At 40.1% G+C, this 25405-nt stretch overlaps 1 long non-coding RNA gene across 3 annotated transcripts in view; it reads left to right on the top strand.

Moving 5' to 3' along the window:
- The window catches only part of LOC120549320, an 81509-nt gene that overhangs the window by 33770 nt on the left and 22334 nt on the right, over positions 1-25405 (top strand). For all 3 annotated transcript variants that reach the window (XR_005637371.1, XR_005637372.1, XR_005637373.1), the window contains exon 4: positions 639-773. This is a non-coding gene — a long non-coding RNA (uncharacterized LOC120549320). The remainder of the gene's footprint in view (positions 1-638; positions 774-25405) is intronic.

Genomic DNA, 25405 nt, shown 5'->3' with positions numbered 1-25405 from the left:
TTCAACTTACTGGACAACCTCTCGTCGTGGTGGGGTGATGCTGAATATAGTTGAATATAATGTCCTTTTTCCATTACATGGTACCTGCTCGACTCTCCTCGTCTCTTAATTGCCTTTTTTGGTTTTCCATTCTGATAAAAAGTCCCTGGTACCTGCTAACAGGTACTTTGTTTAGTATCACCTCCGTTGAGGTTCTAAGCGAGCTAAGGCGACACCAAAAGGTGACATGAAAACCTGCAGACTACTGATTGGTCGGAGAGAATCGTCACTGATCACTGCATCACCATTGCAAGTGACAGATGGGGGGGGGGGTCTTGAACAAACTCGCTGTTTTTAAACAGTTTAGCTAGCTGTGTTTTTTTTGCTGCCTCTCGCTTCTTTTGAAACAGAACATTGTCTTCTGGCAAACAACCACATGCTGGGAATCAAAAACAACAAACCTTCCATGTTCTGTGTGTGTCGCGTTAGGTCGCGGCAGTTTCCTGATGTTCACACCTTCACTAAGTGTCTGAACGTTTGTGTGTTTGGAACTGCTGATAAACTGTTGCATAAGCTAGAGTCCACAGACACACACACCACACACACACACACACCACACGTTTCCTTCACTAAGTGTCTGAATGTTTGTGTGTCTGCAGGCAGGATGATACTGGAGCTGCTGCTGTTTGCTGCTCTGCTAGTCGGAGGTTATTTTCTTCTCCACATGACTTTTCTCAAGCTGCCACGATGTAAAAGTGCTGCAAAGTTACACGGGAAAATCGTCATCGTCACCGGTGAGTTCACATTCTGCAGAGCAGATGATTACACTTTTAGAACTGACAGAAACTATTAGAAATATGCACAAAACAGCTGAAACGGAACTGATGGTGGAGAAAAACTCGGTTTATATGTGGAGAGATGTGTTTCTACATGTACAGCAACTCAGTCAGGAGACATTTAAACAATCAGAGGACACTTATTCTGAAATGCCTGAGGAATTTAGCTTAGAGTTAGAGCTCGTGAGAACTTTTTAAAACCATTTAAAAATGGAAAATAAGACCAATTGTCTCACAGAATAAACAAGAGTTGAACTTTCCCTTCTACCACTAAAGTCTTTGATTATAATCAACACATTAATTGCAAATTTGCAAAAAGGAATTTGAACCATTAAACATACGACAAAAAGTGAGTCCGGTCTCGTATTTGCTCATTTTGTGGCTCCGTCTTTTATTGAAGGAGCTCTGAGTCCAAATGCTGGACTTTATTTTAACCCTTGTGTTGTTATTCTCACTCTCTGTATAGATTAAGCCTCTTTCCGTCCAAGTAGTTACAAGAACGTAGTTATAGGAACAGTCCACTTCTAAAGGCTGTTTTATGGTTCTGTGGAGGCTCCACGCAGAGCTTTCGCCATAGTCTATGTAAGTGGCCTGGTGTTTATATTTGTGCGCTGGTGTAAGTGTCGAGCCAGCGTGTGTGTGTGTGGGAGTGGGTGATAGAGAGAGGGAGAAGTGAGAGAGTGAAGGTGATTATCTTCGGAGCGAGTAGCGACTATAGAGTCTATGGCGGGACAAGAATGGACCAGAATCAGATTGCAGTGAAAACCCACTAAGGTGGGTGCTTTATTTTTCTTTGTACAGCAAAATAAGGAGTGCAGCAGCATATCTCCCTCATGATGTGGCTAGTGTGCAGGGTTGGGTTAGGTCTTGGGGAATTCAGCTGGGAAGGCAGAAGCATAAAACGGCCTTAAATAGTTCTACTAACTACTCTCCCCCAAAACCGGTTTTCCATTTGCATTCACACTGGCCAAGTGGCCATAGGAACTGACCTTTTGTTATTTAAAACACAGCCATCTAAGAAGCACTATGCGGAAAAGGGAAAAGATCCTGCTCTGAAGTAGGAGCTGAAAGAGTTACAGGAACTGCAGCCAGAGGAACTTAAAAATCCCCAAATTGGTCCATTCGGAACATGAGAAATAAAGGGTTTTAGGAACGTTATGTGCTAGGAACTGCAAAAATCCCTACTAATTATCACTCTGTCTCTGTATAGATTAGGTCAAAGCAGACCCTTGTGTTTTTATTTAGTCTCTCCCAGATAGATTAAATCAAAACCACACATTTAACATTTTGAAATAGGCCTTCTTCTACACAGCAGGAAGAAACCTTCTGGGCCGTATTTTAACGATCTAAGCGCATGGCGTAAAGCGTCTGGCACAGGTGCGTTTAGGGCATGTCCAAATCCACTTTTGCTAGTTTGGCGGCACATTTTCAGCCCTGTTTTGTGCATACGCTACATCTATAAATGATACCCCTGGTGATTATTTGTGAAATTGTGCAAACAACAGCCTTTTCAAAGCATTTGAGAAGGAAGGAGTGGTAGCATGCAAGCTCCCAAAGTGATGATCGTCTAAGAAATGGAGTTTTGGATAATGTTAAGCTTCGGCAGCTTTATCTATATGCTAAAATATACAGTGACTAAGGAAGCCTAGTAACGAGTCCATAGCAACCAATTGTCCAAGTTGAATTTCTTTGTATTACCCAATGTTCTTTGTTGAATGGTCTAGATGTTTTATTTTTTTTATTTCATGTGAATACTAGTTTACTAGAGGAGTAACTTAGTATTTGAAGTAATGCAGTAATGCAAGAAGTGTGTAATTAGTTTCCATGCTTGTTGTGTTTCCACAACAATGTTAGTGAGTAAATCTACTGAAATGGCCTCCATCTTGGTGGAGTGTGATGTGTAAGATGAGAATGCAGAGGTTTAGTCATGTAGGTCATGGCTGTAAAAAAACAATGGGCATCTGTACATCTTTGCCAAGCGCAAATAAAAAGGTAAAGGTACTTTATTGTCACATACACATAGCAAAATTCATTCTCTGCATTTAACCCATCCCTCAAGGGAGCAGTGGGCAGCCAAACACAGCACCCAGGGACCAACTCCAGATCTGAGTCAGTGCCTTGCTCAAGGGCACTGACTGGAGAGTACATGTTTTTGATGGTGGGGGAAACCGGAGCACCGGAGGAAACCCACGCAAACATGGGGAGAACATTCAAACTCCACACAGAAAGGACCGGAACAGCCTGGATTTGAAGCCAGAACCTTCTTGCTGTGAGGCCACACTGCTAATCATTGGGCCACCATGCTGCCCTTAATACAGAAGGCATCAATAAATTGTTGGGGAGGGTCATGTTCTCAACAGAAACATGGCTTCATGATAGCGAGCTCATGCCTTTCTCCGAACGTCTTCCTCCCCGATGTGGCTTCCTTAGCTCCCGTCGGACCACAGGTAGAGGTGGAGGACTAGCCGCTGTGTTTAAGTGTGCTTTTCAGTGTCGGGAGATTCAGTTTGACAGCTGCTCCACATTTGAGCTGCAGCTGTTAGAGACAAATCTTCCAGTGACTGTGTTATGTGCGGTGGTGTATTGTCTTCCAATGTTAAACAAGGATTTTATTCAGGACATTGCAGACTTTGTGGCTGGGATTGCATTAAAATATCATTGCTTTTTAATCGTTGCCGATTTTAATATATGTGTGTAGCGAATCCAGACCTATGTCTAAGGATTTTCTTAATCTTATTGACTCTTTTAATCTCACGCAGTCTGTCACTGGCCTGACACATGAAAAAGGACGTACTTTGGACCTCGTGCTGTCATATGGCTTAGATGTTGCCATTAGTGAGATATGCGACACATGTATTTCAGATCACCTGCCTGTTTTATTTACTATGGTTGTCCCCTGCTCGGACACTTCAAATGTTGCTCCCGCACGCTGTGTGCGTGCAATTGACCTCTCGCCGGCCCCTCCCCCAAAACGGCCATTGTCCAATCACACATCATAGCAACCGTTACTATGTGAGCAGGTCCGACAAACAAGCAAGATGGTGAAGCGGTGCGCCCACGGCGTTTGTAAATCGGACACTAGATACCCCGAGAGATTGTCTGGAGGATTCATTTGCACTAACGTGTTTACTATTTGGCAGCCTGAAAACTGGTATTAAAGGCTGTAGAAAGAATGCGGAATGAAAAGAGATCATGCGGTCAACAGTGTTGCCGTAATAAATCTGACTCCAGCTGAAGTTTATAGCCTACATCCTTGACACATGTATTCTATAGTCCTAATAGTAATATACAGGCTTATATTGCAATCTCTTAGGCCTACATGTAGGTGTACTTATATTTAAATAAACACACAGTAGCTGAGTTTATGCAGTGTATTTTATTTTACTCGTGTTTTTTTTCATGAGTCAGAACGAGGCAACAGCTGAGGGAGAGCTTGTGTCCTCCGCCCCCCCCCACCGTGCTGGACCACCACCCTGACCCTGTCTCCTGACAGCAGAGGGGCTGGAAAAACAAGCCGAAATAACTCGGTCAATGGTACAAATAAATCGTTAACGTTCAAGAGAAAACGTTTCATAAATGAGGGCCAACGTGAGCGGTGCCTACAATGGATAAAACTGTGTGGACAAATGTGTTGAACATTACGAAGCATAAATACGTCTGCTCAAAGGTAAGGCTAACCGCTAACTAGTTACCGTGTTGTCTAGATCTACTAACTAGAGGCAAGAACACAAATTGGACCAAAGTTAACCTACTCTCTAAGCTAAGTTTAACGAGCCCTTTAGCTTTAGCCAACATTAGTTAACATGTTAGCTAATGCTAGCTACATTAGCTGCTGTTGTGTTGGCTCTTTGAGCTCCCCAACTTTATTTTTCGTCAGTTTACAACAAAGTAAAACATTTGAATACATCACTCCACTGCGTACTGGAGCCCCTTTTGCCTCGATCTGGAGGATATCGCGGAGGTATTGCTCCAAAAAAGGTCACTGACACGCACGGGTATACCTCCTCCCGTCATGGCAATCTGTCGCGCTGGTCGTGTTTGACCATTTGTTTGTCGGACGTAGCAACAGTAACTAAGGGGGGCGGGGCTTGGCGAAAGGCTAATTAACACTCTAACTGCCTCACAGTTTTCTGCTGCCTTTATAGACTCTATTGTAATCTTTATGTGGAGGAACTCACCAACCCTTTTGACTCTACTTGTACTGAGATACTGGACTCTGTTGCCCTACTGAGGGAGAAACGCACTAAAGAGCTTACAGAACCTTGGCTGAATGACAATACCTGCTCTCTCAGACGTGCCTGCAGAAAGCTGAGAGAAAGTGGAAAAGGGAAAGACTCCATGTGCCATTTCAAATTTTACAGGACATATTGCATAAATACCAGGGAGCAGTTAAATCTTTTAATCTTTTAATTTTAATCTTTATTTTTTTTTTTATCTCACATGGTTGCTAGTCTCAGGTTCTTTTTAAAGTGTTTAACTCTCTTATTAACTCTTGTGAAACTGACTGTGCTGTGCCATCTACATTGTTGTGTAAAAACTTCCTGAAACACACGACGCTGAAGTTGGCATCCGATTCGCAGCTTCCGATTCGGCAGTTAAGGGGAAATTTAAAGGGGAAATGAAACGTCCATGTTTTCGCACTGGTAGTAGCTACATATCGTCCCCTTCCTAAAATAATTGCCTAAGTCATTTTTTAACAAAAATGATTTTGTTGCCTAAATCATCTCCTCATGGTGCAGGCCACCTCTGGTAAAATTGCCTAAATCCTCAGTTGAACAGGTCATGTGATTATACACCTTTAGTAAAATTGCCTATGTCAAGCATGTGACTTAGGCCGTTTTTATTTTTTGTGTTTTCTGAAAATCCTGAAAAAATGACTTAGGCAATTATTTTAGGAAGGTGACGATATATAAAAAAAAATCACTGCCTAAAATTTTATTTTAAAAACTTGTTAAAACCACAGATATGACAAAATTATTTTCGTAATTTCTAGCTAGCTATCTACCTAGCAAGTCGCCATTTTGGAGTGACGTCACAGCCTACGTAACGGGGTTGGTTGGTTCTGTTGGTGAGTGAAGAGAGTGAAGCGTTCCTGGACAGTACTGAATACGCACTTGATTTTAAATGGAGGAAGACGAACTTGAAAGACCTGTTGAGTCCGTGTGTCCCATTGCGTATGCATTTGAGCCATTACGGCGTGGGAACCGAGCAGTGGTACGTCGATATGTCGAATAGCCGGTGGTGATTTGGGGCAAAGAGCGGGTTGGCAACGCTACCTGGTGTCTGTTGTACTGCGATGCCCACCGTGTCGGAGTCCATCTGCTGTCAAGAGGCTGATCTTGACCATGTATTGCGTGGTCAATCCTGCATCACTATGGCGCGCACATTTGCCATGCTGTGCCGGGAGGTAGACGTGTTGGAAGTGGCAATGCTTTCCCTGAAGGATGTCAGAGCGGAGACACTGGAGCGTCCCATCAATAGCTGGTAAGTCAAGCTAGCTTTAACCGCTGCCGAATGGTCCGATAAGGTTAACCGTATGCAGTAACGTTACAGAAAATACATTCTAACTTACATGGTGTTGACAAGAGACAGGAATATGATGGCAGATATCGCGAACAATGTTTCCATGTGCAGTTTGTTTACATATAACGTTAGACGTCGTCTTTTTGTCTGGTACTAATAAACTTCTCTAAGTTAGCTAAACACTAAGTTAGCATGAGTTAGTTCATGCTTACAGCTGTTAGCTAATAATGACTGTACCTAACGTTAGTTGTTTGCGGTCAAAACACCGTGGTGTAGACAGTTTGATGTCCGGATATTCCTACATTCAGCCAGGTTTATTGTCAATAACCTTTGACTGAGATCATCACTAACGCAGCCATATTCTCTGATCTGACAGAAATTATTCACCCTCTTGTAATTGATAGCAGATACAAATAATACATAATGTAATGTGCTAGATTACATCACCAATGTTTGCAGTGCAAAACCCATACAGACAAACTGTATTCAACAGAATTCTGTGGCCCTGTGGTCAAAACAACAATCAGCAGACCTCCCCTGGTAACTGGCTGTCACTTTATTCTGGAAGCTTGTTACACAACCAGATCTAAACAACTATTTTATGAACTAAATCATGTGGAACTGCATGAATAGCTAACAGTTCTGGGGAGTAAATGTATGAATACATGTGGTTATGCTAAACTACTCAAAAAATGGATTCCGATTCTAGCCTGTGTTGTTGGCTCCATCAGGGCTGTTTTTCCATCCCTGGAATATCATGGTTTTGAATATGCATATGATGAATTTTAAGTTGCATTCAATGTTTGCCATTAAAGAGGATTTATTGTAATATTTCATCAAGTGGTTTAATGGGCATTTAAATTCTATTTAGTAGTTTTGAGAAGGAATGTGAATATTTAACAGCAATGCAGGTAAGTCAAGCTAGGTGGCTGAGGTACTGGCTCAGTATACTGTGACCATGGATGTAAAGCCTTGTATGTTTAAACAATCAACATCAAATAATTATTTTATAGGCCTAGTGATTAAATGACAAGAGCTTCTTCTAATGTACAGTGTAATCATGGAACAATTAAGGAAATTAACAATCAAGGAAAAAAACAATTTTGACAAGGATAGTGTTAGTCACTTTAACATATTAATAAACTTTATGTTGTTCTTTCTGCTCTTCCTCAGTCAGGGTTTGTTACTCTGTTACGGGACTGTGAGGATGCGAATCTGCTCAGATGCTTGGCAACAGACACCGCTTTCTCTGGTTTGTCCACACCTTTGTGCTGGGCCAGCGTGATAACAGTCTCCGTTTTCAGCTCCTGCAATGTTGCCCGGATGGCTGTCGACTTGCACCTATTGATCACTCCTGCCACTATGTTCTTCCTGAAGGTATAATCCTTGTCCACCTTCAGTGGGGTCACCACATACTGTTGAGCAGACTTGGTGTACTGGTGTTTATGTTGCTCCTCACCTTCTTTTGTTTTAGCTGTCTTCCGGTCCACATTACTGTTGTGATCTATAGCAGCAACCCGCAGACGTGCCTCCAGACTCTCCCTCAGAAATGTCTTCCTCTTTGTGGCGTACTTCGTGTACAGGGAGTGAAGACTCTCTACCTGTCCTGTGTGAATTCCCAGTGTGGTATTCTCCAATTTCTTCAGGAGCTGCTTGTCGAGCACTATCTTCTGCAGTTGCTGAAAGGCAGCAGAGCTAGGGAGGAGCCATGGACGCTGACTCTCTTCCTCAGGGGTGTAGGTACGGTGCTCACACCTGGTCATTGTCTCACCAGATACCCAATGGTGCACATTGGTAATGTGATGCAGGATTGAGATCCACTTCTCTTTCAACTTAGTCACACTTCCCTCACATGTTGTGACACAAAACCAGAGGTGGTTTGTGATCATTCTGATCCATTCAAACAACTCTTCGTTGTGGCACTGCAGCAGTCGTTTTTTGACTCCTGACACAATGAGCCGCTCATCACCTAAGGCACTCAGTACAGCCTCATCGTGTACTGTCCAGGTATCGTTGACCTCTGGGATGACATAGGCCTTCTGTATGTTGAACCACTGTCTTTTTGAGATGGTTTCCAGACCAATGGTGTTGCACACCTCCATGAATGGACTGCACTCATTTCCAGTGACAAATACAGCAGCAGGTACAGAAACATTACATTCCATAGTTCCTCTAACTAAAGGCTGAGAATGCCACATAAAATCATGGCCATCAATGCATTCTGTATTGATCCTAAGCACAAATCCACTTTTGGAGACTGCCGGTGGCCTCACCAAACATTTGCCACAGCCACAACCATATGAATGGTCATTTTTATTATGTAGTTAAGTATGTCATCTGTCAAAGTGCCTGTGCAAATGTACTGCTTATATCCTCCCTCTTCTGTTTCCTGTTCAGGTGGATCGGTCTGGGTGCTGACACTGACTGTGGAGAGGATGTGGACACTGCCTATCTCCTGCTCTATCTCCTTACAGATGTCAGCTTCTGGGAAATTGCTACTGGCCACCAGACGCATGCATGTCTGCCTAACCTGTAAACACATTTACTGTTTTTAGGTACCCAACTGATATTGACAGCCTTATCATGGAATACTTTGTACTCACATCCTGACTATTGGTTTAAAGCATATAAAAGAATCTTATACTGAAACACTGTTTCTTGTTGTTTTATTCTTACACTAACCATGTAATAATAATACTTTTTTGGTTCAATGTCCATACCAGTTATGTGCTGTAATTGTTGGTTAAATCAGTAAAATTACTTTTATTTGGTGTTTTATTAACATGAGGGTAAAATGTGTAACAGTAGGGATGTTTGGGATGAAAGTTGGAGTCATTCGAGGTTTCCATCAACTGTGTTGACCTTCACTGGCTAGTGAATCAAATTAGGACGTGAGTTTTAGGTGAATGCTTTCAGGTGTTTTTAATGTTTTTTATTTTGAATTTCGGAGTCATTTTGGCTGTTATATTGATACATCAGATAAATCATATGCTGCTATGGAAATATTTAGGCTAGGGTTGGGCTTTTGGGTTGGGAGGGGTAACTTAACAGGTGTTTATGAGAGCTGCTGTTTGGACTGAGAGATGCTCATGATGATCATACGTTTAATAGATGTTGGTGAATATTGTTTGTTTGATTTTGGTGTGGGCATCTTTGATACTGACTTCTGTGGGTCGCTGAATGCCCTACCTGTCTCTTCCCTGCCTGGCTAGCGCGTTTGAGTGCCGGCGGACTGATACCTCTGTCTTGCTGTTGTTGGAGTATGTTGGGCGGTCAGTTGAGCACACATTATAGGCAGTGAAATTGAAGACAGAAGGAGCAACTTCAGGCTTTAGTCTGTTGGTCCGGCGAACAACTAGTTTACCAAACTCAAAGGTCTTCTCCTCAATGTAATCCTCCTCCAGAAAATGTTCACTGCAAACCCTAGAATCAGCGCCCATCGGCTTTGACCCTGTAAAAATCGTTTTTACATCCAGGAGCAATACAATAGTGGCCTCCCTTTCGTATTCTTCTGTCCTGTTGCTCCTCAGTCTCCATCTTCCACTAAGCTAAGTAACTGTCTTTCACTGTCTCTTCCACTAACTTACAGTTTTTTTCAATTGCTAACAAGCGCTTACCCATACTTCAGATACTTTTTCTAAACTCTTAACACAGACTGACACCTACAAAACACAATTGGCCAAATGGATAATTTTCTTCTCAAAAACATATTTTGTTAAATATATACTAACTCTCCATTTCAAGACACAACACGTGTTTCTCTGCACACACTGACTTTACCAAAACACTGGAAATCTGACTCAAAATGAAATTATTCTGTCAAAGAATAACACTTCTTTTCACTTCACAAGGTACATGCAGTCAATCAAAGTACACCAGGTTTCAAAATACTGGCTATTGTTGACATTATAAAAACTGCATAGACTTATGTTTCAGGTATTTGCATGCAAAACTTGCAATCCACCTTTTACACTAAATGTCTTGGTTGGGAACTGTATGTCCACATGTACAATAATGTTCACATTCAAACACATTTCAGTAAAAAGCAAATCAGTTTTTTTCCCCTTACTGTTCACTAAAGGAAGTACAGTAGAAACAGTATACAGTAATAGAACAGAAAAAGTTTTACAGTAATGCTTACAGTGAACAAAATATCCATGAAACACAAGAGCATTCTGTAAAAAAAAAGAAGCAAAAAGCCCAGATCAAAAGGGGGAACAAAAAAGCACAAAATGACTATCTAATCCCTGCGATCTTCAGGGTTAGGCCACATGTTTTCATCAACATCACATCTGATATCATCCAAGGCGATGCACCTGGGATAAAACCGCTTGGCATGTCGGATCCACCCTTGGCAATCATGAACTGTGATATCCCTGCATCCAGCATCCATGGCTTCAAGGAGGGACATCTGGTCATGTGGCTGATGGTCATAAACCTTCCACCTCCATGCAGAAAAGAACTCCTCTATGGGGTTGAGGAAAGGTGAATAGGATGGAAGGAGACTTAGCAGTCTTGGGTGTTCTTCAAACCATGTTGTTATTGCTTGTGAATGGTGGAAAGCAACATTGTCCCAGGAAATGACAAAGGTCCTCATGTTTTCACCCTCCTGATCCTGCTCTGGTACCAGGCCCTGGTGGAGATCATTGAGAAAGGCGAGGAGGTGCTCGGTATTATAGGGTCCAACCTGACATTTGTGAAGGGGTAATCCTGCATTTGCCATTGCTGCACACATGGTAATGTTTGCCCCTCTCTGTCCTGGCACATCAACTGTGGCCCTCTTTCCAATTATATTTCGTCCCCGTCAACGCCTTTTGGACAGATTGAATTCTGCCTCATCTATGTAAATGAATTCATGAAGGGCCCGGTTGGCCTCCAATTCCATAACTCTCTGAAACAAAGTTTATGTAGATCATGTCATTATTGTATATCATACTGTACTGTAACCTATTACTGTGTAGGTTATCTACTTGCAGTGCAAAGCTTATAGAACTGGACATTGAGTTGAATGTACACTATACCTGGACATATTGTCGTCGTAGTTCCTTGACTCTCTCACTGTTCCTCTCAAAGGGAACAGTGTAGAGCTGCTTCATCCGCCCTCTGTGTTTAGACAATGTCGGCGTAATGGTTGTGAGGCTGATGCTTTCGATATTGTTAAATATCTCATGGTCCTCCACAATTCGAGCTTGAATTTCACTCAGTTTTATTGCATTATTTGCAACAACCATGTCTACAATGGCAAGCTCTTGATCATTATTGTGGAGCTTTCCTCTTCCCCCAGAGGGTGGAAGACGTTGCATTCTTTAGAGGGACAAAAGAAATTCAACATATGCATTACTGTATGACCTTATTGACATGTCAAGTCATGTCTCTAAGTAATAAAGGGAGATTTGTACTTTTTTTTTCACATGTAGATCACATTAGACCAGGTCCAGATCCAAAACCACAATACCTAGACTTGTCAGATGTGGACTAAATTATCCCAGAGAGTCTAAAGAGTCTTAGAAACACAGTTTCAGACTTTTGAAACCTTTAATCTGTTTGTGAAAATGCAAGAAAGGGAGATTTTACTCTTTTTCACATATGTAGACCACACTAGACCAGGTCCAGATCCAAAACCACAATACCTAGACTTGTCGATTCAGGACTTAATCATCCCAGAGAGTCTAAAGAGTCTTAAAAACACATTTTCAGAATTTTTAAAGCTTTATTCTATTTGTGAAAATGCAATAAAGGGAGATTTTACTCTTTTTTTTTTCACATGTAGACCACATTGGACCAGGTCCAGATCCAAAACCACAATACCTAGACTTGTCAATTCAGGACTAAATTATCCCAGAGAGTCTAACGAGTCTTACAAACACAGTGTCAGATTTTTGAAACCTTTAATCTATTTGTGAAAATGCAATAAAGGGAGATTTTACTCTTTTTCACATATGTAGACCACACTAGACCAGGTCCAGATCCAAAACCACAATACCTAGACTTGTAAATTCAGGACTTAATCATCCCAGAGAGTCTAAAGAGTCTTAAAAACACAGTTTCAGAATTTTTAAAGCTTTATTATATTTGTGAAAATGCAATAAAGGGAGATTTTACTCTTTTTTTCACATGTAGACCACATTGGACCAGGTCCAGATCCAAAACCACAATACCTAGACTTGTCAGATGTGGACTAAATTATCCCAGAGAGTCTAAAGAGTCTTAGAAACACAGTTTCAGAATTTTGAAACCTTTAATCTATTTGTGAAAATGCAAGAAAGGGAGATTTTACTCTTTTTCACATATGTAGATCACACTAGACCAGGTCCAGATCCAAAACCACAATACCTAGACTTGTCAATTCAGGACTAAATTATCCCAGAGAGTGTAAAGAGTCTTACAAACACATTTTCAGAATTTTTAAAGCTTTATTCTATTTGTGAAAATGCAATAAAGGGAGATTTTACTCTTTTTTTTCACATATAGACCACATTGGACCAGGTCCAGATCCAAAACCACAATACATAGACTTGTCGATTCAGGACTTAATCATCCCAGAGAGTCTAAAGAGTCTTAAAAACACATTTTCAGAATTTTTAAAGCTTTATTCTATTTGTGAAAATGCAATAAAGGGAGATTTTACTCTTTTTTTTTTTCACATGTAGACCACATTGGACCAGGTCCAGATCCAAAACCACAATACCTAGACTTGTCAATTCAGGACTAAATTATCCCAGAGAGTCTAACGAGTCTTACAAACACAGTGTCAGATTTTTGAAACCTTTAATCTATTTGTGAAAATGCAATAAAGGGAGATTTTACTCTTTTTTTCACATGTAGACCACATTGGACCAGGTCCAGATCCAAAACCACAATACCTAGACTTGTCAGATGTGGACTAAATTATCCCAGAGAGTCTAAAGAGTCTTAAAAACACAGTTTCAGAATTTGTAAAGCTTTATTCTATTTGCAAAACTGCAATAAATGGAGATTTGTACTTTTTTTCAGATGTAGATCACATTGGACCAGGTCCAGATCCAAAACCACAATACCTAGACTTGTCAATTCAGGACTAAATTATCCCAGAGAGTCTAAAGAGTCTTAGAAACACAGTTTCAGATTTTTGAAACCTTTAATCTATTTGTGAAAATGCAAGAAAGGGAGATTTTACTCTTTTTCACATATGTAGACCACACTAGACCAGGTCCAGATCCAAAACCACAATACCTAAACTTGTAAATTCAGGACTTAATCATCCCAGAGAGTCTAAAGAGTCTTAAAAACACAGTTTCAGAATTTTTAAAGCTTTATTCTATTTGTAAAAATGGTATAAAGGGAGATTTTACTCTTTTTTTCACATGTAGACCACATTGGACCAGGTCCAGATCCAAAACCACAATACCTAGACTTGTCAATTCAGGACTAAATTATCCCAGAGAGTCTAAAGAGTCTTAGAAACACAGTTTCAGATTTTTGAAACCTTTAATTTATTTGTGAAAATGCAAGAAAGGGAGATTTTACTCTTTTCCACATATGTAGACCACACTAGACCAGGTCCAGATCCAAAACCACAATACCTAGACTTGTCAATTCAGGACTTAATCATCCCAGAGAGTCTAAAGAGTCTTACAAACACATTTTCAGAATTTTTAAAGCTTTATTCTATTTGTGAAAATGCAATAAAGGGAGATTTTACTCTTTTTTTCACATTCAGACCACATTGGACCAGGTCCAGATCCAAAACCACAATACCTAGACTTTTCAGATGTGGACTAAATTATCCCAGAGAGTCTAAAGAGTCTTAGAAACACAGTTTCAGACTTTTGAAACCTTTAATCTATTTGTGAAAATGCAAGAAAGGGAGATTTTACTGTTTTTCACATATGTAGACCACACTAGACCAGGTCCAGATCCAAAACCACAATACCTAGACTTGTCGATTCAGGACGTAATCATCCCAGAGAGTCTAAAGAGTCTTAAAAACACATTTTCAGAATTTTTAAAGATTTATTCTATTTGTGAAAATGCAATAAAGGGAGATTTTACTCTTTTTTTTCACATGTAGACCACATTGGACCAGGTCCAGATCCAAAACCACAATACCTAGACTTGTCAATTCAGGACTAAATTATCCCAGAGAGTCTAACGAGTCTTACAAACACAGTGTCAGATTTTTGAAACCTTTAATCTATTTGTGAAAATGCAATAAAGGGAGATTTTACTCTTTTTCACATATGTAGACCACACTAGACCAGGTCCAGATCCAAAACCACAATACCTAGACTTGTAAATTCAGGACTTAATCATCCCAGAGAGTCTAAAGAGTCTTAAAAACACAGTTTCAGAATTTGTAAAGCTTTATTCTATTTGCAAAACTGCAATAAAGGGAGATTTGTACTATTTTTCAGATGTAGATCACATTGGACCAGGTCCAGATCCAAAACCACAATACCTAGACTTGTCAATTCAGGACTAAATTATCCCAGAGAGTCTAACGAGTCTTACAAACACAGTGTCAGATTTTTGAAACCTTTAATCTATTTGTGAAAATGCAATAAAGGGAGATTTTACTCTTTTTCACATATGTAGACCACACTAGACCAGGTCCAGATCCAAAACCACAATACCTAAACTTGTAAATTCAGGACTTAATCATCCCAGAGAGTCTAAAGAGTCTTAAAAACACAGTTTCAGAATTTTTAAAGCTTTATTCTATTTGTAAAAATGGTATAAAGGGAGATTTTACTCTTTTTTTCACATGTAGACCACATTGGACCAGGTCCAGATCCAAAACCACAATACCTAGACTTGTCAGATGTGGACTAAATTATCCCAGAGAGTCTAAAGAGTCTTAGAAACACAGTTTCAGAATTTTGAAACCTTTAATCTATTTGTGAAAATGCAATAAAGGGAGATTTTACTCTTTTTCACATATCTAGATCACACTAGACCAGGTCCAGATCCAAAACCACAATACCTAGACTTGTAAATTCAGGACTAAATTATCCCAGAGAGTCTACAGAGTCTTTAAAACACATTTTCAGAATTTTTAAAGCTTTATTCTATTTGTGAAAATGCAATAAAGGGAGATTTTACCCTTTTTTTTCACATGTAGACCACATTGGACCAGGTCCAGATCCAAAACCACAATACCTAGACTTGTCAATTCAGGACTAAATTATCCCAGAGAGTCTAACGAGTTTTACAAACACAGTGTCAGATTTTTGAAACCTTTAATCTATTTGTGAAAATGCAATAAAGGGAGATTTTACTCTTTTCCACATATGTAGACCACATTGGACCAGGTCCAGATCCAAAACCACAATACCTAGACTTGTCGATTCAGGACTTAATCATCCCAGAGAGTCTAAAGAGTCTGAGAAACACAGTTTCAGAATTTTTAAAGCTTTATTCTATTTGTGAAAATGCAATAAAGGGAGATTTTACCCTTTTTTTTCATATGTAGACCACATTGGACCAGGTCCAGATCCAAAACCACAATACCTAGACTTGTCAATTCAGGACTAAACTATCCCAGAGAGTCTAAAGAGTCTTACAAACACAGTGTCAGATTTTTGAAACCTTTAATCTATTTGTGAAAATGCAATAAAGGGAGATTTTACTCTTTTCCACATATGTAGACCACATTGGACCAGGTCCAGATCCAAAACCACAATACCTAGACTTGTCAATTCAGGACTAAATTATCCCAGAGAGTCTAAAGAGTCTTAAAACACAGTTTCAGAATTTTTAAAGCTTTATTCTATTTGTGAAAATGCAATAAAGGGAGATTTTACTCTTTTTCACAATAATGTTTCCCTGCTGAATCTGTTTGGGTATTTTAAAAATTAAAAGCTTAGCCTCTCATGATTCAATTGAGCCCACACACAAAGCATTACATGATTTACAGCAGTTATACAACTGTTATGAAGTTAAAGAAATACAGCCGTAGACTGCGCAGCTGGTGTCTAGATTGGAGAGTGCATCCTTACCTTTTTCCTCGTCTCTCTATCCACAGTGGGGATATTTTGCCCCAAACTTTTTTTTCATAAATCCCAAGTCCAAGGAAATGGAATATCCAAGCGAGCTGTTCGCCTCACATTCTTGAAGTCAACAATAGAAGCTCTGCATATCTGTTGCGGAGGGCTGTGGACTGATGGAACTGGCCAAATCACAACGGACAATCGGTAAACAGGCTTCTACATGCTCTGTGTGGGCGTCACTGTATTCTCAGAGGTCTAACTCCTCATTTCCACAGCATGCGTAACGGCTGTGGACCGGCTCCGCTGCGTGTCTGCTGCATGCTCCTCCGTTTTTCAACACCCACCTGGTCCGGATTTGTTGCGGCCATGAAACCACCACCGGTTAGAGGAGTAGCAGGGGAACAGCTCTGTGTTCAAGGTGTAGTGCAGGGAGATATGATCTGCCGTGAGCACGCTGGATTTTATTTTGAAATTTTTTATTTTTATTTATCCAGGTAAATCAATTGAGAACAACTTCTCATTTGCAACGACACCCTGATCACATTCACACAGTTCCACGTTCATACCTGGAAGCTGCCCAGTATAACCACAGTCTGATCTGCTGGCCACTGAGCAGCTCCACTGGATTGGTTGGAGGTTAAGGGCCTTGCTCAAGGGCACCTTAGTGGTGGTTATGAGGGAGGGACAAAGCGCTGTTCTTTCACTTTCCCCACCCAGATTTTTATGCTGTCGGTCTGGGGATTGAACCGACGACCTCCCGGTCACAAGCTCGCTTCTCTAACCTTTAGGCCACCACTGCCTTTAATTAACCGGATATTTATTTTGTTTCTGTGCTCGACTTCCTGTCCCGCACTATCTGCCGTGTGCTGAATTGCTGCGGAGCTCTCCGGCGTCCGGCAACAATAGAAGCTCTGCGTATCTGCTGCGGAGGGCTGTGGACTGATGGGACTGGGACGGAGTCGGGACGCAGACGTTCTGCAGTCTGTGGAAATATACACACTGACTACGTTTACATGCAGCCAATAACCCGTTCAAAACCGGAATATTAGCAATAACCCGGTCGCACAAGGCCATGTAAACACCGGCAAAAAACGGAATATGCTCATATTCCGGTTTTTAAAAACCCGAATATGCTACCTGGGTTACCCCTTTTCTAACCCGACATTTTGGTCATGTAAACGCGTATCGGCATATCCCATCACAAGGAACATTGATTTGTGTTCTGAGCATGTTCTATTCGCAAGGAATCTTGGTCTTTTGAGTAGAGGAACTTCTTGTATGCGCCAGAAAACATAGTTATAATAATAATTATATACTATAATAATATAGTTATATATATATATATATATGTCAATGCAGAAAACCTGCGCGCAGTATACCGGAAGTAAACAAGAAGTAGAGGTAAACATGGCGAGACGCAGCACAGCACCACACTTTTGGAGCGAGGAGGAAACCAATTTCTTTATTAGTGTGGTGAAAACCATGAATATAATGTCTTCATTAGTGTGGTGAAAACCATGAATATAATGTCTTTATTAGTGTGGTGAAAACCATGAATATAATGTCTTTTATTAGTGTGGTGAAAACCATGAATATAATGTCTTTTATTAGTGTGGTGAAAACCATGAATATAATGTCTTTATTAGTGTGGTGAAAACCATGAATATAATGTCTTTTATTAGTGTGGTGAAAACCATGAATATAATGTCTTTTGTTGACGGCAGAAAGTACCGAGATAGTGAGATTTATAAGAAGGTGACCCAAAAGTTATTGCGTCTTAAGGTTGTCCGTAGGCTACGTCCAGACACTAACCGTGCGTCGCCGTTTACATCGGGATATCGCCATTTGATTACAGATTCCACGTATACAGGAGTAACTCTCTCTGCTCACGCATGTAAACGGGTTATTCCGAATGTTTCAGAAACCCGAATAGTGACCTTAACCCGACCATAACCTGAAAATTGACAGCTTGTAAACGTAGTCATTGACTTTAATGGAAACCTAACGACTCTGCAGCCGTTCTGCATCCAGTGGAAATTGCCGGTAAGGCTTTCCAACCCGGTCTCACAGCAGTTTGTGAAATGGCCACGTTATTTTTAATCTATTGATCTATTGGGATGTTTTTCTCTTTTTTTATGTGGTGGCCAGCACGAAATGGTCTATACGGAGATTAACGGGGAAAGGACGCCTCACACGCCAGGAAATGGCCACGGGGGACGCGCGACAATAACGGGACGGTTAACGGGGAAACAAAACTCCCCTTTTTTCTTTGAGAAAAACGCACAGTCATATCTGTAGAAAAACATTCTTATAAAATCCATTTTTGAGTCTTTTGGCTTCTGGATTTTTTCTGTAGTAAGTTGAGACATGTGGCCATGGCCTTGGGTTGTCTGTATCTCACCAGATGTGTTTACAGCAGCGTATTTTAATCATTTTGGAGTTGTATGACTTGGAAGGATATAAAACAACTCCATTGTAGCCTCTGTAAGGCACATCCTTTAGTGTCAAAGTATAGGGGAGCCAGAGATGGCAAAAGTACTCACTTCTCGTACTCAAGTAGAAGTACAGATACTTGTGTTAAAAAATACTCTGGTAAAAGTAGAAGTACTGATTTAACTTCTTTACTCAAGTAAAAGTAACAAAGCATAGCGGACCAGACGAAAAAGTTGAACCTCACGGACAGCATCAGCCAGGAGGGCATGAGACGTGAGGTCTCCAGGATGCAGCCATACCCGACTCTAATATCCTTTCGGTCCCTGTGATTATTTGTGAAATTGTGCAAACAACAGCCTTTTCAAGGCATTTGGGAAGGAAGGAGTGGTAGCATGCAAGCTCCCATCTGACGCTCGTCTGAGAAATGGAGTTTTGGATAATGTTAAGCTTCGGCAGCTTTATCTATATGCTAAAATATACAGTGACTAAGGAAGCCTAGTGACGAGTCCATAGCAACCAATTGTCCAAGTTGAATTTGTTTTGTATTACCCAGTGTTCTTTGTTGAATGGTCTCAATGTTTTATTGTTTTATTTCATGTGAATACTAGTTTACTAGAGGAGTAACTTAGTATTTGAAGTAATGCAGGAAGTGTGCATTTAGTTTCCATGCTTATTGTGTTTCCACAACAATGTTAGTGAGTAAATCTACTGAAATTGTGGAGGGAGAAGACGTGCTGTCTTGCAGTAAAGGGGCATGTAAGGTGGTCTGCCTTGGCGCAGGAAATATGTTCTGTGCCCTTGCTTTCCCACTTTAAGACAGCAGCTGCAATAACAAAGCCATTTTTTTAATCAGCATTTGTTTAATGATTATTATTACATACACACTTAGATCAGGGATGCAAACACATGGTGTAAAAAACATATCAAGGTCTGATATAACCCAACCACTGTCTATTCTTAATGGTTTGTTAAATCCCTTTGACATATAAAACACATGAAATTATATCAGTAATATTATGGTGTAACATTGGTTACACCTGTTGGTGTAACATGTAGCTAACTGGTAACGTTAGCTACAATTACCCACACCAGAGACAGTTTAGAACTAATTTTACCGTTGGATAAAAATCTTTGCACAGTAAATGTGACAACTTACGTCATGGTTATAGGCCTGTTGGTACACAGTAGGGCACTATTGATGACTTTTTAAGTTAATGACTGCTCAATTCAAATCATTTGATAAAATATATTAACAAACTTCTTTTAAAGTCCTTTTAAAAACGGGGCCACAAACACACCACCTGCCAGGCAGTCTGTCTGTGCTTCATTCAAACGAACCAACTTCAAACTACAAACCCAGTTGATGATTCCAGTTTAACTATCTATAACAATAACTCAATGCTAACGTTAGTTAAGCTAACACTGACTAGCTAACGTTGGCTCTAACATGAGTTAGTAACGAAGTCCAACTAAAGTAAACATACTTCAGCTTACTAGGCATATACTATATATGGTTAGCTAATGATTAGCTCGACTAAACTTCAGCAAAACCAGTACCCGTCTATTTATTATCTAGCTAAATAAATTATAAATGCAAAACTTACCCAGTGTGTCTGCTTCTCTGTCACCTGCTCCTCTGACCCTCCGCAGTCCGCCTTTTTTCAATTTCGTTAACCCTCGTCCTTTTCCTCCTCCACGCCCAATCACCTGCAGCTATTTTGAATTTAGAATTTTTGAGTGACAAGCAACCAAACAAATGCTACAAATTGTGTGTGCATTGTGTGCATGTGTGTAGTGTGTCATGATGAAGCAGCTTGTATATTTTATCAAACATTTTACATTGAAGAGCAACATTACAAGCTATGTTCATGCCATGTTTTAAACATATTTATACTTATGTTTTTAAACAGCAGTGAATATGTTAAAGACTAGATATATAGAAATGTATGTGCTACAGCAGCAAGTACACAACACCCATACAGATATACAATAAATAATAAATAAAATAAACTACAAGAACACTCTACATCAGGGGTCTTCAAGATTTTTAAGCCAAGGACCCCTTAAGTAAAAGAGACTGATCAGGGACTCTGTACTACTTATATTGTATAAAATTAAATTGCATATTAAACTGGGCCTACAATAACGTGTAGGTCAGCATAAAGCCTTTTTTCATACCTATTTAGTGCTTAGAATACTAAGCTATTTAAATAATAATTGCTGGCATGATTTTATAAATCATGTTTTAATGTAAAACACAGAGTGAATCCTTAGGATTAACTGTATCTGTGATGCTTAGTGACTACCTTACCTATTAGCCTGTCTACAGAGGAGTTGATTCACAAATTGTGAAGTGGATTTATATTTGCTAATAATATTGCAAATAATATGTTGGATTCATATTAAGGTATTTTAATTTTCTTGGGAACTTTAAAAAAAATTAATGATAATTTGGTGGCCCCCCTGCAGTAATTCTGAGGACCCCCTGGACCCCCTGTTGAAGATCTCTGCTCTACATAAAAAATATATGCAGGAAATTATGTACAACGTATATACAAATACAAATGTAACCTACTTAAATAGTGTAATATAAACATGTTTGTGCAAGTTGCGCTTTAGTGCAGTATTGTGATGTGTGAGGTATTGACAGTGTTATCTCGCACTCAGCGGTTGAACAGTTTTGGTTTTTGAACCCTAGGGACACTTTTCAGATTCCCGTTACATTTATATGGCCATGGAAAGATGCGTAGACACGCTGTGTACGCGGCTGCGCAAAGTACGTCTTACGTATGCATGCGGTAAAGGCCACAGGTCAAGTGGAAGGTGTGGCATAATGTCAAAATAAAGTCAGGTCTTGTCGTTCTTTCTAGCGGTCCTGCATTTAAAGGTGAACCGTTAGGAGTTGAGGGCGAAAGGTGATGAATTTTATCTCTAATTGTTATAATTTTATCATTAAAGAAGCTCATGAAGTCATCACTGCTCAGAGCTAGAGGAATAGATGGCTCAGTAGAGCTGTGGCTATCTGTCAGCCTGGCTACAGTGCTGAAAAGAAATCTCGGGTTGTTCTTGTTTTCTTCTATTAGTGATGAGTAATAGTCTGATCTGGCAATTCTGAGGGCCTTCCTATAGGTTTTCAGACGTCTTGCCAATCCAAACGAGATTCTTCCAGTTTGGTGGAACGCCATTTACATTCAAGTTTTTGCGAGATTTGTTTTAATTTGCGAGTAATACCAAGGTGCTAGTTTCCTTTGCTTCATCGTCTTCTTTTTGAGAGGAGCAACAGAGTCTAAAGTAATCTGTAGGCACCGTCTACAAATGTATCAATTTGGGAGGGACTAAAGTTGACATAATGGTCTTCTGTTATATTAAGGAATGGCATTGATTGTTGGAATATCTTCCTTAAATGTAGCTATAGCACTATCAAATAGGCATCTAGTGTAGAAGCTTTTATCTAATTTTGTATAGTCGGGTAATAGGAATTCAAAAGTTATTAGAGAATGGTCTGATAGTACAGGATTCTGCAGAAATATTATTAAATCCTCAATTTCAATGATATATGCCAGCACAAGGTTGAGGGTGTGGTTAAAACAGTGCCTGGCCTTATGCACACTCTGACTGAAACCAATTGAATCTAATAATGAGTTGAAACAATGCTAAGGATATTGCTGTCAACATCCATATGGATATTAAAATCACATACAATAAGTACTTTGTCTGATTTAAGGACCACGCATGATAAAAACTCTGAGAATTCAGATACAAATTCAGAATATGGACCTAGAGCTTGGTAAACAACAACAAATATAATTGGCTGTAATGTTTTCCATGTTGGATGTTGAAGATTAAGAACAAGGCTTTCAAACGAGTTATAATTTAGTTTAGATTTAGGCTATGCTAAATTAAACAATAAAGCAGAGTTGAGTACGTTTTTGCTGGAGCAGCAAAACTAGAGTCCGTGATACGGGAGCACCGAAAATTAGATTATACGCTTACCGTAAACGTCAGCACGTCAGTATATTGATACCATAGTGAAGAAGGTGGGTTGTGGTATCTCAATGGTGAGGAAATGTCTTTCTTATGTCCCTACACACATCGTGGGACAGGTGACTAAATCTTTAATTTTATGTCATATTTTCATATTTTAAGTACAACAATGACAACCCTACTTAAGTAAAAAGTACCTGATTTTAAATGTACTTTAAAAGGAACCCCAACTAGTACGACATGTTGGCCTTATAAGATTAACGTGGGCGTCAGCTATTAAAAGGTGATGTTAAAATGTTTAGTTTTTTGTTAAAAAATGCAGAAAATCTGTTCCCTCATAGGCCGCCATGGTTATTTACGTCTCAATGCATTCTGGGGTAGTGACGTGTAATGGTTGTACCCCAACGTACCGGCTATTGACAGTACAGTAACAGCGAGATGAACACGTCTGCCGTTCAGCCTTTTCAGTTTGACCGTAGGCTTAAAAGACGAACCTAGGGGCTAATAACGGATGTGTACCCACTCTGTCGTTCTCTGGGACATGTTTTCATGCTAATTGATTGTGTTTGGAGCTTCAACAACGCTAGCGCGGACCGCTGGTTAACCTAGCTTACAACACTAGCTAGTATTTGGGGCACAGAAAAAGTAAAAACAAATCGCTATTTATACCACTAAAAAGGCTAAAAACGGTAGCATATTGATGGTCCCTACATCTTAACCGAAGCATTGAGAACTTTACTAAGTGTACAGACGAAGAGCTGCGGGAAAGGGCTACGAGAGAGAGAGAGAGAGAGCTATGCCGCAACAGAGCCTCATACTTCGGGAAACCAGTCATGACTTACAGCTGGCGATGCCAACTTAAATCAAAAGCAATTTGCACAATATATCTTAAATAATCGCACCGATGTAAACATAACTTGTCTAGCTAGCTAGCTAGTGTACTTACTCAGTGGATAACTGTCCATCTGGTCCCTCCGGTCTGGGTCGCCGTCTCCAATTTATTTTCGGGACTTGGAAAAAAGTGTCCCTGTTCATCAGAGAGGGGGAATCTTCAGACTGTACAAAACACTGCGTCTCTTGGGTGTTGGGACGCAACAGTTCCCACTCCGTGCAACACAGACACTCCTGTTGGGTGGCCATAGCTTCACAATGTCTGCAGGTACACCACCAGTTTCCCGAAGAACGAGGCTGTGTTGCGGCATTGACTACCGGTAGCTCTCTCTCTCTCTCTCTCTCTCATAGCCCTTTCACGGAGCTCCCGCAGCTCTTCGTCTGTACACTTAACAAAGTTCTCAATGCTTTGGTTAACATGTAGGGACCCTCACTATGCTACCGTTGAAGTTTGTAGTGGTATAAATAGCGATTTGTTTTTACTTTCCCTGTGCCCCGAATACTAGCTAGTGTTGTAAGCTAGGTTAACCAGTGGTCCGCGCTAGCGTCGTTGAAGCTCCAAACACAATCAATTAGCATGAAAACATGTCCCAGAGAACGACAGAGTGGGTACACATCCGTTATTAGCCCCTAGGTTCGTCCTTTAAGCCTACGGTCAAACTGAAAAGGCTGAACGGCAGACGTGTTCATCTCGCTGTTACTGTACTGTCAATAGCCGGTACGGTGGGTACAACCATTACACGTCACTACCCCAGAATGGCGTACCATGGCGGCCTACGAGGGAACTGATTTTCTGCATTTTTTAACAAAAAATAAAACATTTGGAGTATTTTTATATCACCTTTTAATAGCTGACGCCCACGTTAATCTTAGAAGGCCAACATGTCGTACTAGTCGGGGTTCCTTTTAAGTATTAAAAGTAAAAGTACTTGCATAACAATTTATTCTCTTAATGTCTATATTCTAACAATAATAATAATAATAATAATAATAATAATAATAATAATAAAACAGTATGGGCTATGGCATTTTAATTAAGTTAGTTTTAAGTTAATGTAATTGTGCTTACCATCTGTGGCCCAGTTTACATTCTGACTTACAGTTCTGGTTATCTATCAGAGTGATCTGCATGATGCTGGACTTTGCATTATTTCCCACGGCACAGTGAATGCTGCACACATTTATTTAGCGAGAACACATGGCTTGGACAACAAGTAACGGTCAGGAAGCCGTTTTTGGCAGGGGGAAAAAACTGATCAGAAAATGTAACGAAAATGTAACGGAACGTACAAATGTAGTGGAGTAGAAAGTATAGATAATTGCTGCAAAATGTAACGAAGTAAAAGTCAAAAGTATGCACTATTGATTGTACTTAAGTAAAGTACAGATACGTGAAAAATGTACTTAAGTAATGTAACAAAGTATTTGTACTTCGTTACATTCCACCACTGGTTAACAGTAGGTCAGCAGACAGTTAACATTAGACCCAAAATGCTTCTTGTTTCCTGCCTGCCCCCCTTGTATAGAGCTCCCGATACTTTTAAAGTGTTTTAAATTATTTTATCTCAACGTAAGAGCTTCAATTATTTTAAGTATCCACTCTGAGACTCTATATTTTATAAGAAACCTTGTGAAAAGCGGTGGATGATCTTCATACTTTGAGATTTTTGGTGGATGCTATCTCGTCCTGCTTCGTCTGCTAAAGCCTGAGGAGTTCCTAGCAGAGAATCTCAGCACACCATGGCAGCACTGAAGCTGTCAGGCAAAAGCGCAAGGAACTCATTCCAGCTA

Source organism: Perca fluviatilis, chromosome 20 (genome assembly GCF_010015445.1).
Source record: "Perca fluviatilis chromosome 20, GENO_Pfluv_1.0, whole genome shotgun sequence".
NCBI lineage: Eukaryota > Metazoa > Chordata > Actinopteri > Perciformes > Percidae > Perca > Perca fluviatilis.
This window is presented reverse-complemented; position numbering and strand designations above follow the sequence as displayed.